At 34.1% G+C, this 15,229-nt stretch overlaps 1 protein-coding gene across 3 annotated transcripts in view; it reads right to left on the reverse strand.

Annotated features, from left to right (window-relative positions):
* Window positions 1-15,229, reverse strand: part of LOC123528859 (E3 ubiquitin-protein ligase TRIM9-like) — a 142,750-nt gene that overhangs the window by 36,379 nt on the left and 91,142 nt on the right. The gene's annotated exons all lie outside the window — the stretch shown is intronic.

Below are 15,229 nucleotides of genomic sequence, written 5' to 3' on the forward strand. Positions count from 1 at the left end.
TTAGGGGAAATCTGCATGTATCACACGTGACCTTCATGACCTAACACATTTAAAAATACTTTGATGTTAAATAGTTGTTATTTTTAGAACGAGGAAAGCCCGCGACGGCCAGTTGCAAGCAGTTTTCTCAGTAATTTTCCATGACGTAGCGTCGTGCACATGTAGGAAAAAAACCCTGGTGTCTTCCTTTGCAAAGTACTCGATAAATTTAAATAGTAACCACATGATCTTGTACTTTAATAATGATGACGAAATCCCATATTTTGAGTTAGTAAACATCCGGAATTAGTTTCTTTAGGAAAAGAACGAAAATAAAGTGACTGATTATGAGACACGGGATAAAACGATTCTGTTCAAATGGCCGTTAATCGGTATAATACGTTTCTATCGGGGAACCGATAGACACGGGTCAATATGTTTCTGTTTGGTAATCGACAGATACGGTGATAAACCTATCGATGTGGGAAAGGTTTAATGTCCATAGTGGTTAATGAGATGAAGTCGTTATTTTTTAATTTTTTTTAGGTTCTGCAGTCCCTGTTGCAGTCTACCAAAACTGTCTGAACAACCACTGAGTGGTACATGCCAGAATGCTACATACCAGGTTTAGTGTAATTCTGACCAGTTAGTTTCTGAGGAGAAAATTAATGTTTAAGTAAAACTGTTGATGCCAGATCGGTGATGGACATCAGATGACAAAAATCAGATCGCCCATCTACCATGAACAACTAACCATTATTTCTTGGTTCAGGTGAGCTAACAAAACTTGAATTCAACCCTTTCACACAAATTATAATAATGACTGGGCTAATGTGACAGGTAACATCAAACAAAGTATTCAAGAAACATCTGAACAAGAAAACAGGTAACAACTGATAACAGCAAGAAGCCATGCTGAGTGACCACAAAAACATCTTCCTTTGAGGCCCTAAGAAAACATCTTTGGCTGAGACCAGAATAAAGTCTTCCCATGAGACTACAAAAACATTTAAGAGTGATTCATCAAAGAAGTGAAAAAACTTGTGGAAAAACTGGGACCTTCATTCACCTGGCACATGTGCTAAAACTGGTATGTTCATTCGCAAGCAAGACTCAAGATACAGGTATTCCTACACTAGGGATAGATCATCAGGAAAAACATGAACCCCAAACATACAATACATATCAGATAAAACATGTAAATGATTTCTGAATAAACTCACCTGAGTGAGATTTAATGACTCAGATTGTATCAACATTATTAATGAAATAGACGAAATTGATGGAAAAAATAGTGCCACTGGAAAACATATCAAAAACATGAAATGCACGCTTGCTTTTATGTAACATATTCAGATGGGAAGTTTAAGAGATCAGTGAAAAGAAGTGTTAATAACGGTCTGCAGTGATTGAAGAGCTGTAGCAACAATTTTTGGAAATATGTTAAGTAATAAGAAAAATCTAATTAAAAGATATTCTCAAAGATCTCAATTTAGTATACATGTAGTTCAAGATTTCCACATTGTAAACTTGTTTTTTCAAGTGTGGCTTTCCCAATGTTGGATATTCATTTATATTCTGTGTGTGTCAGGGGGAATACTACATTAAATATCTTAGAATTATCTAAAAATGTTCAGTCCTTAAAGTTTGAAACATAGTAATGGTTCTCTGACTTGAAAACATGCAAAATGTGTATATAAAGAGCCCTTTAACCATTAAGATCTCTATATAAAGAACATTCTGAAAGATGGTATAAACGTTAACATAATGGTTGATAAAGAACAACTTTCCAATAGAAAAGCAAATGCCTAGATAAACTAGAAGAAAAATCAAAGAAAAAGTTCAAAAATTCCTTCTATCGTTAAATCTTCATCACCATTCTGGATGACATGACTTTGATCATCCGCCAACTGCACGAGAATTTACGTGCAGGTACGGCTCCTATAATAATTACACTATCTTTTTCTAGGGCATAATGGCATAATTAAGACAGAGTCAAAACACCATTTAACACCTAATAAAAGTGTTTTGAGATATTGGTGCCGCTCTTCATCAACAAAACATCTCAACATATACCAAAAATACGGATATGAATAATTTTTTTGCTCTGTATTTTCCCCCATTTTTTGCCTGATTCATAGTTTGCATTCCAAAGCTTAGTTCTAGTAATTCTAAATAAAACAAGTGATGTTCTGAATGTTCTGAAAATGTTTTTTCTTCGGGGGGGGGGGGGGGGGGGGGGGGGGGGGGGGGGGGGGAGCGGGATGGAAGGCAGATGTATTTGATCCATGGAGACCAAAACATCTTGAAATGTCACTGCATGAAATATTATAAATTTATTATGTTTTAATCTAATATAACAACAAACACACCTTTTTTTCTATTTTAAAATACAGAAATGCATTCCGGGGAACCTCGATTTAGCCTTGATGATGAAGATACCATCTTTTAATAGAGGCAAAAAAACAGTGTGACATGTTGCAAAATCAGTTTTAAATTCTAAGTTCTTTTCAAATAGAATGTTTCCAGCATGTACTAAGTGGGTTTGATGATAATTATCTGAGAGATGGCTGCCTGCTGTCTGATGTTGTGGTTTATCAACATCATTAATCAGTATTGTTATAATAATAATGGATCTATTTCTTCAGGTCCAGGATTACTTTCCCTGACACTGAATTTATTTTCTCTCCTTTGAAGCACTAAATACAGTATTTGCCTAGTGCTGGTTATAGACTGGAGATGAAAGAGTATTGATGTTCAAAGATGTGTCTCATATTAACTGTCAATAGTTATATTGTCTACCAGATGTAATTTACAAGTTCCAGAATATTTCACTTGAAAAAACTTGAATGAGTTACACCAGTCTCAGACTATTGCACTGTCTGGCCAGGCTTGACGAATACTGCCTTAAAGACAGCAACCGACCTCTGGGGAATATACTTCTTTGTTTTCTCACCATCTTAAACTCTCTAGAGAAATTTTTCTTTTCACTTTTTTTATGTCCTATTTCTTATGTCAGTCTGCAGTAATAATTAAATAATGACATTTCTAACCTTACATCTAATTTATAGCAGACAAGTCAAAGGGAGAATCTTCCATTAGTGTTCAAAGTCTCTCTTGGTCATCATAGTTTCCAAATTCCCTGTAAGTACAACTGTTAGAGAGAGCTGTTATAGTGAATCGTTAGAGCTAGCTGTTAGAGTGAGCAGTAAATGAGAGCTGTTATAGTGAACTGTTAGAGCTAGCTGTTAGAGTGAGCAGTAAGAGAGAGCTGGCTGAGAGAGCTGACAGAGACAGCAATTAGATGAGCAGTAAGAGAGAGCTGGCTGAGAGAGCTGTTAGATTAGCTGCAGTAAGAGAGAGCTGTTAGATGAGCAGTAAGAGAGAGAGCTGACTGAGAGAGCTGTTAGATGAGCAGTAAGAGAGAGCTGGCTGAGAGAGCTGTTAGATGAACAGTAAGAGAGAGCTGTTAGATTAGCAGAAAGAGAGAGCTGGATGAGAGAGCTGTTAGATGAGCATGCAGTAAGAGAGAGCTGTTAGATTAGCAGTAAGAGAGAGCTGGCTGAGAGAGCTGTTAGATGAGCAGTAAGACAGAGTGGCTGAGAGAGCTGTTAGACGAGCATGCAGTAAGAGAGAGCTGGCTGAGAGAGCTGTTAGATTAGCAGTAAGAGAGAGCTGACTGAGAGAACTGTTAGGTGAGCAGTAAGAGAGAGCTGACTGAGAGAACTGTTAGATGAGCAGTAAGAGAGAGCTGGCTGAGAGAGCTATTAGATGAGCAGTAAGAGAGAGCTGGCTGAGAGAGCTATTAGATGAGCAGTAAGAGAGAGCTGTTAGCGTGAGCTGGTGGACAGAGAGATAGCAACAGCTGTTAAAAGAGCTGTCAAAATGAGCTGAGCAACAGTAGCTGTCTAAGTGCAGATCTGGACAGTATCACAAGGTGTGCATGCTTTCTTTGCTTATTACCAACTTCTTGGCTATTAATTTATATGGGGGATACAGAATATAAGGTAATGGAAAATAGAGGAAAACATAATTAGTAAACTGACTGGTTTGCAATCTATATATTGTAAATCTGAGAAAAAGGGAAAATTTAAGATTTCTAAAATCAGAGTCTAAATTTTAGATTGAAAACATTGATCAATATGGACTGATTCTTTGGGAAAAATTAATATGTAAAATTAGTTTGGACAAACAAATAAGAAATCAAAACTGATAATACTGAATTTAGATATCATAATATTAGTTATTAACAAAGACATTTTGCTGTACTCTGTAAAATGTACCATGTTGTGAAGCTGTCTGCTTCTACCACATTAGCAAGCAAATCATTTGTCAAAACTTCCTCAAAACAATAAAAAAAATTCATACCCAACTTGCACAGTTACAAAGGTGCAGTGCAAATCCCATTTATTCATTACTTTCACAAACAAAAATAGACAGACAAAATAATGCAGACTGCATGAATGTGGGATTAAAGAGGCAAGGCCACGGCTCTTTGATAACTGAACTAGTGTTGTTTTATCTGCAGCAGAACTATTGGCACCAGCCTAGAGTTTTTTTTACTTCAAACAGATACCTGGTAATTATTCTCAGGTATATTGTAGCTGGAGGAAAGAGCATTCTTGAAATCTTTACTTTTCAATAGTGAAAATATCGCTTAATGTACGTATATACCGTTATGAGTTCTTCCTTAAAATTACAGTTTTTAACACTAACATTTGCTTAAAACAGTCTTAACAACAGAAACAGATTCATACCATACCAGACACATACAAGTGTTGAAATTGATTAAAAATGTCATCTATCTTCTATAGAATTAAAATCCCTCTAAGAATATTGGCATCCATTTTCTACAAGATTTCAACCCCTCTAAGATCATTAGCGGAAACCTATCAAACATGTTTCAAAAATACTTTTCTTCTTCACAACATAATCTGTTTAAATGAGAATAATGTGTGTTGTAACACACTGTCGACAGAAAGTGTGCTAATTTTCTCAATATTGCTGTCAACACTCCTTATCTTATTTGTACACTAAAAGCTTTCTTAATTACCAACTTTTTTCAAGATCCATAGATGAGTGGCAGATTTCAGAAATTCCAGTCTATAAAGACTTCCTGGTTAAGCAACCGAAGATAGAAACTATATATAAAATTACAATGTGATATAAAGCTATATATCAATGCTAATTATATTGAAAATCATATTTTTTATACTGTACTGATACTTATTTTTATTACTGATACATCTGGCACATTTTTTTTAAGTAATATTTTATTACTGTGCCACATTCTAATATGTAACACACAATTTCATATGTTAAAACATTAGAGCTAATAGTATATCCTGTAACCTCCACTTAAGGGGAAATGCCACAGTGCCTATATGGGCAAACAAATTTCCTACAGGCAGAATTTCTTTAAACTTTGTGTACTGACTGGGAAACAGGGTTAAAACAGAAATATGTATCAAAAATCATAGTTACCCAGGCTTGATCTTGAATTATCTGCCCTTGAAAGTAGATTTTTTCAGTATTTTTCCACTTTCAAGGGCAGATAATCCATGACCAAGGCTGGGTTCCTATGGTTTGTTTTATTTCATACTTCTGTTTTTGATCTGATTCTCTGTCGGTAAAAAAAGTTTAAAGAAGAAATTCCTTCTGTAAGAAAAGTTTTGCCCCATGTCAATACAGAGACTGTTGCAAATGTCCTTAACTATGATGAACATGACAAAGTGATACCGCAAAGTCCTAGTCTTTCCCATGGACTGAATTTCTTTAAACTTTGTATACTGACTGCAAATGAAGTCCGAAACAGAAATAAAATTTAAAATACACAGTTCTCTTGCTTGATCTTGAATTATCAGCCCTTGAAAATTGGATTTTTTCAGTATTTTCTGATTTTCAAGGGCAGATAATTCAAGATCAAGCCTGGGTACTATGATTTTGAATACAATCATATTTCCGTTTTAAACCTGATTCTCAGTTAGTACACAAAGTTTAAAGAAATTCTGCTCGTAGGAAGATTTTTGCCTATATACATATATATAAATGTCCCATTTCCCATTAAGCATTAAACATTCAGATATACCCAAAAAGTTTGAAACTTTTAATGTACAGTCAAATTTTGTTTGCTCAAACTTGGATAGTAACAACTTCCCTTTGCTCGAACTCATTGTCTGGTCCGTGCAAAATCCCTGTATAACGTATCTTGTTCGAAAGTTCAAACTGCAGACAACTAAAGAGCGAATTTTGTCATTCCCATCAAATTCGAGCGAACAAAGTTTGACTGTATATTGAAGAGTTAAATAACAGTTAAAGCAGATTAAAAATGTCTATTTATTATAAATGTTATTGCACTTATAATGTGATGTAGCAATAACTAAAGAAACAGCGCTATAATTTAGAACTGAAAAATCAATTTCCATCTTTATAATTAAAAAAAACACATTTTAATGAAAATCTAAATTATCTTATAGAAAATACCATTTCAATTCCAAGTAAGCAATCAGCAAGAAGTCATAAATTGTAATCTACAGAGAGGAATTACCTAACAGAAATAATGAAAAACAATTGATTATGTGGAATAAAATAACAATGAAAGCGTAGTAATCATTTTATAAATGAAATGCTCAGCAAATCTAGACTTTCATACAGTTCTGATTTCTGACTGGTTCCAGTGTAGGGAGGAGCGGGTGAGGGATGGAGGGTGGAGTGCAAGTTTTGCCCTACATCACTGGGATCAACTTCTTAACAGATGCAGAAGTAAAATTTAACATTATGTAAACAAAGGGACAAAATGTCTCTCTGTATTTTGGGAGGGGTGCAAATGTATGCAATATTTCCACTTTAAAGTTTAATGGATTTCATTACTGTAAGACATCAAGTAATTAAGAAAATATCTGAGCTAGACAAGAAGGGGTATGCTTCCTCAGAAAGGGTGTATGTTTCATCATGAAAAGTGCATATTTCATCAAGAAATATGCCCGATTAACAAAATCATGCATGAATAATTCACGCACACAAATATGTTCCATATGACTTTAGGAGCTTGTGAGCAATGCAATTACAACATCATCACACAAACTTTTATACCCACTCAAAATTACGCCAAGAATAATAACAGAAAACCTGTAATTATATTTATAGCAATATAGTTATTACCACAGCTCTTCAAAATAGAAGGTATAGAAATTATACAGGCTTTTGATATTATGGAACACTTTTAAGTTAATACCAAAAAGCATAAAATTTGAACAAACTATTATAAATGGCACCATAAACAGAATGCTTAGATACTATAAAACTGCATTTGAATACATATAACTAAATCATTATAAACAGCAATATTTGGAACTCAACACTTCAGAATTTTTTTTACAGTTTCATGAGGAAGCATAATATTAATTATTATTTAATGAGAAATTCTTTCGATAATTGTAGTAGATGGATGATAACTGCAGTAGATGGACACAGTAATTGAAAACAATAATTCACGATTCCCATGTTGAAAATGTCAAAATTCTAGCCAATCCCTGGACTCTATTCGTAATGATTCTAATATATGACATTTTATGAAAAAATATACTTTGAAAATCGTAACAAATGACTGAAATTGCTTCCATAAATGATAAGTTAAAGCTAAAAGCACTTATTAATGGGTACATTTAAAATTAACAAAACTCCCGCACTAGCTGATCAGATTTGGTATATGAGAGAATATTCACCTCATATCAGGGTGATAATTACTTTACTATCACACATATAAATCTGTCCCAGTGGGGATACGCAACAGTTTCTGCGACAATAATGAAGTTATTTCAATCAACAGATAAATAATATTAACTCCAATAGTTTGAAAAGCAACTAGAAGTTCAATTTGTGAAACTGCTTGGTATTTGGCCTAAGTAAGTAATTCAGTATTCTCAGGGACTTTATTCTTTTAGAGATCCTATGTTTTTCACAGATGCTAGAAAGGCATGTTTATAATATGCATGTCCATAATAAACAAGAGCTGTCCGTAAGACAGCCAATGCTGGACTTATTCAGAAACAGGAATAATATCTTTACATCTGCATTAACTTTGGAGATAGTAACTTGTGTTCAAAAGCGGACATAATTTTGCAAAATACATTATCAGAGTTATGGGATTTGATGCTATGACATAGTTTTATGAACGAGTGAAGTTTCAATTCAATATAAGCATTAGTTTTAGAGATAGTAACTTGCATGCATAACTTTAACCATGATTTTCTAAGTCCATTAAAGGGGGTATACTTTGCCCAAAACACATAGAGTTATGGCACTTGATCCTGGGAGGTTCGTAATTGACCTAAAAAAAGACAAAATAAGTTTCAAAGCTATATGCTTTTAAATGATAGCTATACGTACTTGCATGCAAAACTTTAACCAAGGTGTGATGCCGATGCCAGGTGAGTACAATAGTCGAGCTAAAAATGTCTGCCAAAACTTGTCCCATTACATGAATAGAATCCCACTAGATGTAAATGTATATGGTTCTGAACTGCAAAATTAGGTTTCTACGTGTTTAACAAATGTGTGCACAAAAAATCTCAACGTCCACAACCAATTCATTTATCAAGGGACAAGTCATTCCATCACCATCCCCAATACTTCAGCTTTACTGAACTTTCATTCTACAGCAGTTTCAATGAGAAACTGATTTGAAGAAGTAACAAATATTTTGTGCTTCAAAACACCAACTTCTTGATTACTTTACCAAACTTAAGTGTACATTAAAGGGCCATAATGCCTTTGTTTATGATGTGGCTGCTAAATTTTTGTTAAAAATATCAAATGTATTTAATTCTTGTTAAATCCATTTTTTTGCAGATACTAATGTTTTCTACATTTTTGTCATAAGTTTGATTATTTGATCAACATAGTAGAAATTATAGTTGAATCCACTGTTTTTGATTACCTCCCTTTATAGCTCTGACAGAAATAGTTGAGAGTAGTGTATTTTCTTACCATGACTTTACGCATATTTTCTATTTGGACAGCTGCCTTTACTTGATTTTACCATTAAATCAAAAGCTTTCTGCAACTTCAAACACAAACTAGGCTTTTTACTGCAAGTCAATGTTCATTTTTTAAAAGAGAAAAACCCCTATCCATTAAAAGCACTGGACAAAAGAAATGATTAAAATTTCTTTTAGTCTGAAAAAAGTATTTATTTTCATGATCTGAAAATGCAATGCATAATTCAAATACTGCACTATTTTCATAGAAGATTAAATCAGGGTACATTTAATCTGGAATTCTCATCATGTGTTGTCAATGTTTATCAATCAGGGTTCAGGACAAAAAATGTTCCTGTTAATTAATGTTCGCTCCAATGTTTGTTGCATGTCATTGTTTGCATGTAAACAGGCATTGTGTCAAACTCCGAGAATGGTCATATTTGAGCCATGCCATAAGAAAACCAACATAGTGGCTTTGCGACCAGCATGGATCCAGACCAGCCTGCGCATCCACGCAGTCTGGTCAGAATCCTTGCTGTTCGCTTTCAAAGCCTATTGCAATTAGAGAAACCGTTAGCGAACAGGATGGATTCTGACCAGACTGCGCGGATGCACAGGCTGGTCTGGATCCATGCTGGTCGCAAACCCACTATGTTGATTTTCTCATGGCGCGGCTCATTTGATGAAGAAAGAGGTCCTGTGGAGTGATGTCATTTTCAACCAGAATCTTGTGCAGTTTCCTCAAATTTAAAAGAACTTTGTCGAGGGAAGGCCGATATTTTTCAAGCTGTTACAGACGAATAACACCAGAAAATTGTCAAGTTTCTTTAAAACTTGCCACTATGTAAAACTATTCATTCTCAAAATAAAAAAAAATGTCTAGGAGCATTCTTTCATTTTGAACAAGATTTAGTAAAAAGATTGAAAATAATACTTCCTTCATCCTATTAAATGAGAGATACCACAAAAGAATTTACACGTCAATAATCTTGTGAATAAATGCCCTCTTTTAATTCTGCACCGCCACTGCACAGCATACTACTCTTATGAGAATAAGGAACAGTGCTAATAAGTAAATGAGATTGCTGCAAGAAAATAAACCAATTAATTACCACCTATGCATTATTTTTCTTGTAGAATTGCCAACTCATGGTGGCAAATATTACAACTGTTAAGTGGCTCTTGTATTTATTGTAATATCAAATCTCAGTTACAAGAGTGATACTCATTATCTAAAGCGGAATATTAATGAATATTGAAGAATGTAATAAGAGGATTTCAGTGCTATCCTCTGTCTCTGTCTGTGTAAATTGACACACTCTCATCATTATTACTACCAAAAATTCTTTGTTACCTCAACACACTTGTTCAAAAAACTTCATCATGTGTAATTTTACTGAGAATCTGCAACTACAGAATTGTAATTGAGCCACGCCATAAGAAAACCAACATAGTGCATTTGCGACCAGCATGGATCCAGACCAGCCTGCGCATATGCGCAGTCTGGTCAGGATCCATGCTGTTCCCTAACAGTTTTTTTTTTCTCTAATTGCAATAGGCTTTGAAAGCGACCAGCATGGATCCTGACCAGACTGCGTGGATGCACAGGCTAGTCTGGATCCATGCTGGTCGCAAATGCACTATGTTGGTTTTCTCATGGTGCCGCTCAATTCTGTTTTTTTGTTTCTTCTTTATATCTTTCATCTTCTTACAGCTTGGAGGCCTATGTATTTATTTATTTATTTATTTGGGTTTTACAGCGCACCAACACAGTATAGGTTATATGGCGCCAAACAGGACTACAAATTTTGGTTCCACATCTCATTTACATCGAAATAAAAACATGGGGTATGGAATCAAAATTTGCACACCTGCTGGAATCACAGAGTTACTGCAAAACCAAGTGTTAAGACCCTATTAGTCGCCTCTTACGATCATGCAAGGGTAAGGCAGTGGTTCCAATTCTTTTCATACACAGATCGTCCCAGAACCACATGGGGCGCTTGGAGGCCTAATCAAGGAAGTGAGTTCATCTGCTATATAACTTAAGTACCATGTCAGATTTTACATATTAATTTGTCATAAATTATCCTACAAAATATCATTTTTAATTTCATTTTTATAATACTGATGGAATAAATTTCCTGATTGTAATTACTGTAATTAATTTTGCAAAGATAAAGCCATTTTGATGACATTTGTCAGTCTCAGTTCATTCAACATCATGAAGAGGAAGGTTTAAGTTTGTTGATATCTAGGTTAACTATGAAATACGTGAACGTTGTAGATGTGTTTTATTTACTCACCTTTAATAACTAAGTAATATATCGCAAACAGTGATTTTTTTTCATTGAATAAATTCCATCTTTGGAGTTCAGATGCAAAGGAATTATTATCATAAGGGCACAGCCCGAGCCATTTAATAACATGAATAATGATTTTATTCAAGGGGTAATCACTCTTTGAGTTATATCAATTTTATCAAAACACAATATCAAGGACTTGTATCTACAATACTGACAACATCCAAAAAAGTATTGGCCTGTTTTGGGTGCACCATGGTTTCTATTACGATGTTCGACATGGTGAGATCAGAACTTATGATGACATACAAACAGTTATTTTATTGCACAATAATCTTTCTTCGTTAAACAGAAAAACAAATTTTTCTCTATGTAAGGTTATAATAAAGATAAAGGTACAATAGTGAAGATTTCACAGAATTTAATAGTAAAATATTAATACTTATTTAAGTAGTTTTCTAGTAATTACACGTAAACTGAACGATACGATCGTTTCTTGACGCCTAGATATAGGCTATGCTTTCTTATCTCCTATAAATTTTGTGAAAATAAAGTAATAAAATAGGAACAATGTGTGATATTTTAGTAATTCATCTTTCCTTGAAAACACATAAATTCTTAAAAACTTAATTTGTGTCTGATTTATGGATGTAAAAAATTGAAGTAACAATTATGAAACAATAGATCAGCGGTACTAAATAACAGCTGCATTCAATATGGCTGATGGATATCTCACTTTTTTCATGACTTTAGGCAGACTTAAAGGATCATAATTTTGCTTATCATAAAATTACATACTCGTAATTTAGCAAATTAGAGTGCAGAAATAATGACATTTGTAGGTATAACAGTGTTGAGTAATGATATAGATAGATTAGTATATAAAATGATAGGCATTATAATGACACGTATATTGGAAGTTAATAATACAACAGCTTCCAAGAGCTCTAGTGGTATGAGAAATACGTACATTACAGTAATTAAAAATCATATCGGAGATTGTAGGTTATATGAGGTAAGTAATTAAATTGGAAGGATCTCTCCTCCCATCACGGCAGTATGTCTCCACTATGGAATAAAACGTGTTTATTCTGACACTCAGATATAAAACAAGAGGGCCAAGATGGCCCTAGGTCGCTCACCTTAATTAAACATACCATAACAGGGTAAACATGTCTGACCTAGTGATTTCATGGAGACAAATATTCTGACCAATTTTCATTAAGATCTGACCAAAAATATGGCCTCTTGAGTGTAAACAAGCATTTTCTTTGATTTGACCTAGTGACCTAGTTTTTTACCCAACATGACCAAGATTCGTACTTATCCAAGATTTCATAAAAACAAACATACTGACAAAGTTTCTGGAAGATTGGAGCCAAAAAGTGGCCTCTAGAGTGTATACAAGCTTTTCCTTTGATTTGACCAAGTGACCTAGTTCTTGACCCCACATGACCCATATTAAAAATCATCCAAGACTTTATGATATCAAACATTCTGACCAAGATTTATGAAGATAGAATAAAAAATATGGTCATAAACGTGGTCTCTAGAGTGTTATCAAGCTTTTCCTTTGATCTGACCTGATGACCTAGTTTTTGATCCCACATGACCCAGATTCAAATCTGATATAAAGGTCATCAAGACAAACATTCTGACCGATTCTCATGAGTTTCAAACTTCAACTGTGGACTCTACAGTGCTAACAAGATTTTCCTTTGATCTGGCCTAGTGACCTAGTTTTTTAACCCACATGACCCAGTTTCAAATTTGACCTAGAGATCATCAAATCAAACATTTTGACCAAGTTTTGTAAAGATAGAGTCACAATAGTAGCCTTGAAAGTGTTTACAAGCTTTTCCTTTGATTTGACCAGGTGTCCTAGTTTTTGACCCCACATGACCCAGATTCGAACTTGACCTAGAGGTCATCAAAACAAATATTTTGACCAAATCTCAGAAGCTTCAAACTTAAGTTGTGGTCTCTGGAGTGCTAAAAAATTTTTCTTTTTATCTGGCCTAGTGACCTAGTTTTTGACCCCACATAACCCAGTTTCGAACTTGACCTAGAGATCATCAAGACGAACATTCTGGCCATGTTTCATAAAGACTGAATCACAACTGTGGCCTCTAGAGTGTTCACAAGCTTTTCCTTTGATTTGACTGGGTGACCTAGTTTTTGACCCAGCATGACCCAGATTCGAACTTAAGTAGAGATCATCAAGTCAAACATTCTGTCCGAGTTTCATAAAGACTGAGTAACAACTGTGGCCTCTAGAGTGTTCACAAGCTTTTCCTTTGATCTGGCCTACTGACCTAGTTTTTGATCCCACATGACCCAGTTTCAAACTTGATCTAGAGATCATCAAGACAAACATTCTGACCAAGTTTCATAAAGATTTGGTCACAACTGTGGCCTCTAAAGTTTTCACAAGGCAAATGTTGACGAATGACGCACGTCACATGACGATAGACACTGGACAATGACCGGTCACAATAGCGCACCTTGAGCACTTTGTGCTCCGGTGAGCTAAAAACAACTGTCATTTACACAAACTTTCATAATAAAAAGGCAGAAGCATTTGATCTATCTTGACTTTCATGTAGTTAAATTAATAATTTTAAAAGATAAACTCAGAGCAATAATCGAAAATTGTAAAAGATGACCTTTCACTATGACCTTGACATTAAGGGAAACTAGTAACACTTCTGTTTGACCTTTCACTACAACATTAAGAAGAACCAATATCACTTCTGTCTAATCTTTAACTATGACCGTGACCTTAGAGGAAACCAATACCACTTGTTTGACTTTTCACTATGACCTTGACATTAAAGAAAGCCAATAACTTTTCTGTTTCATCTTTTACTATGACACTGACATAAAAGTAAACCAATAACATTTTTGTTTCACATTTCGCTTTGACCTTGGCATTAGAGGCACACTATGATTGAATATAACTAATATCTTTCTGTTTTGTAATAAATGTCTTGATGGGTTTCAAATACACATGGAGCAATCAGACTTTTCAGACAAGTAAATTGAACCTTAAAGGAAATTCACAACATAATTGTTATTAAAGCAATATCACTTTCTTTATGATCTATAAAGTCTAAAGAGTATAACATTTAAAATAACTATCTATTTTGCAATAAATGTCTTGCAAGTTTCAGATTCTCCTGGGTGGTTGGTGACCTTTAAACGCTGTTCCTAGAAAATGCAAAATTTTAGTTTCATGGAAAAAATTATCATATCTAACAAGATTTACACAGTGAAATTTCTGCTGACTTAAGAATTCCGATTTTATTTCATTATTACAGATTATCAGTGTATGCCTGATTTATTGCACTATTTTGTTGGCATAGATTTCAAAAAAACAATTTAGTTTGAAATTTATTTTCATATCTGCACAGATTCAATTTACCATCATTGCCATTGTGCGTATATGTAATATAACTGGTTACGAATTTACTGAACTGTTTTAGATATGTTAAGAACTACCTATTTTACTTTTGGCAATCATTGAACCAGTAAACAAAGTTCCTGACAAAAATATTTATCAGTTTGTTGATTTTTTCTTTAATTTACGATCAATAGATATTAGCTTGCAGCCTATGTAAGCCAGAATGCAAAAAATTTACGGAGAAAAAAATGACAAAATGTGAATATATAAGTAAATTCTTATTTTAAATTACAATAAAAAACAAAGCACATTCAGTACGTATGCAAATGATTTGGAGAAATTTCAAAGAATTCATCTAAATAACAAAAAAAAAAAATGATGAACTATTTCTGTATGTGATCAAAGTTTCTCCATAAGCTATACAAACAGATTTATTTTCGAGCAAAGAAAATTGCTTCTCTACAAAAGCGAATTTTCAATTATAAAATGTCCACAAAATCTCAATATAGTCTGTTCTATTTATGTAAGTCTTGAATCCAATTTTATTCTAATCACTATTTCTG

The sequence above is a fragment of the Mercenaria mercenaria genome, chromosome 1 (assembly GCF_021730395.1).
Source record: "Mercenaria mercenaria strain notata chromosome 1, MADL_Memer_1, whole genome shotgun sequence".
NCBI classification, from domain to species: Eukaryota; Metazoa; Mollusca; class Bivalvia; order Venerida; family Veneridae; genus Mercenaria; species Mercenaria mercenaria.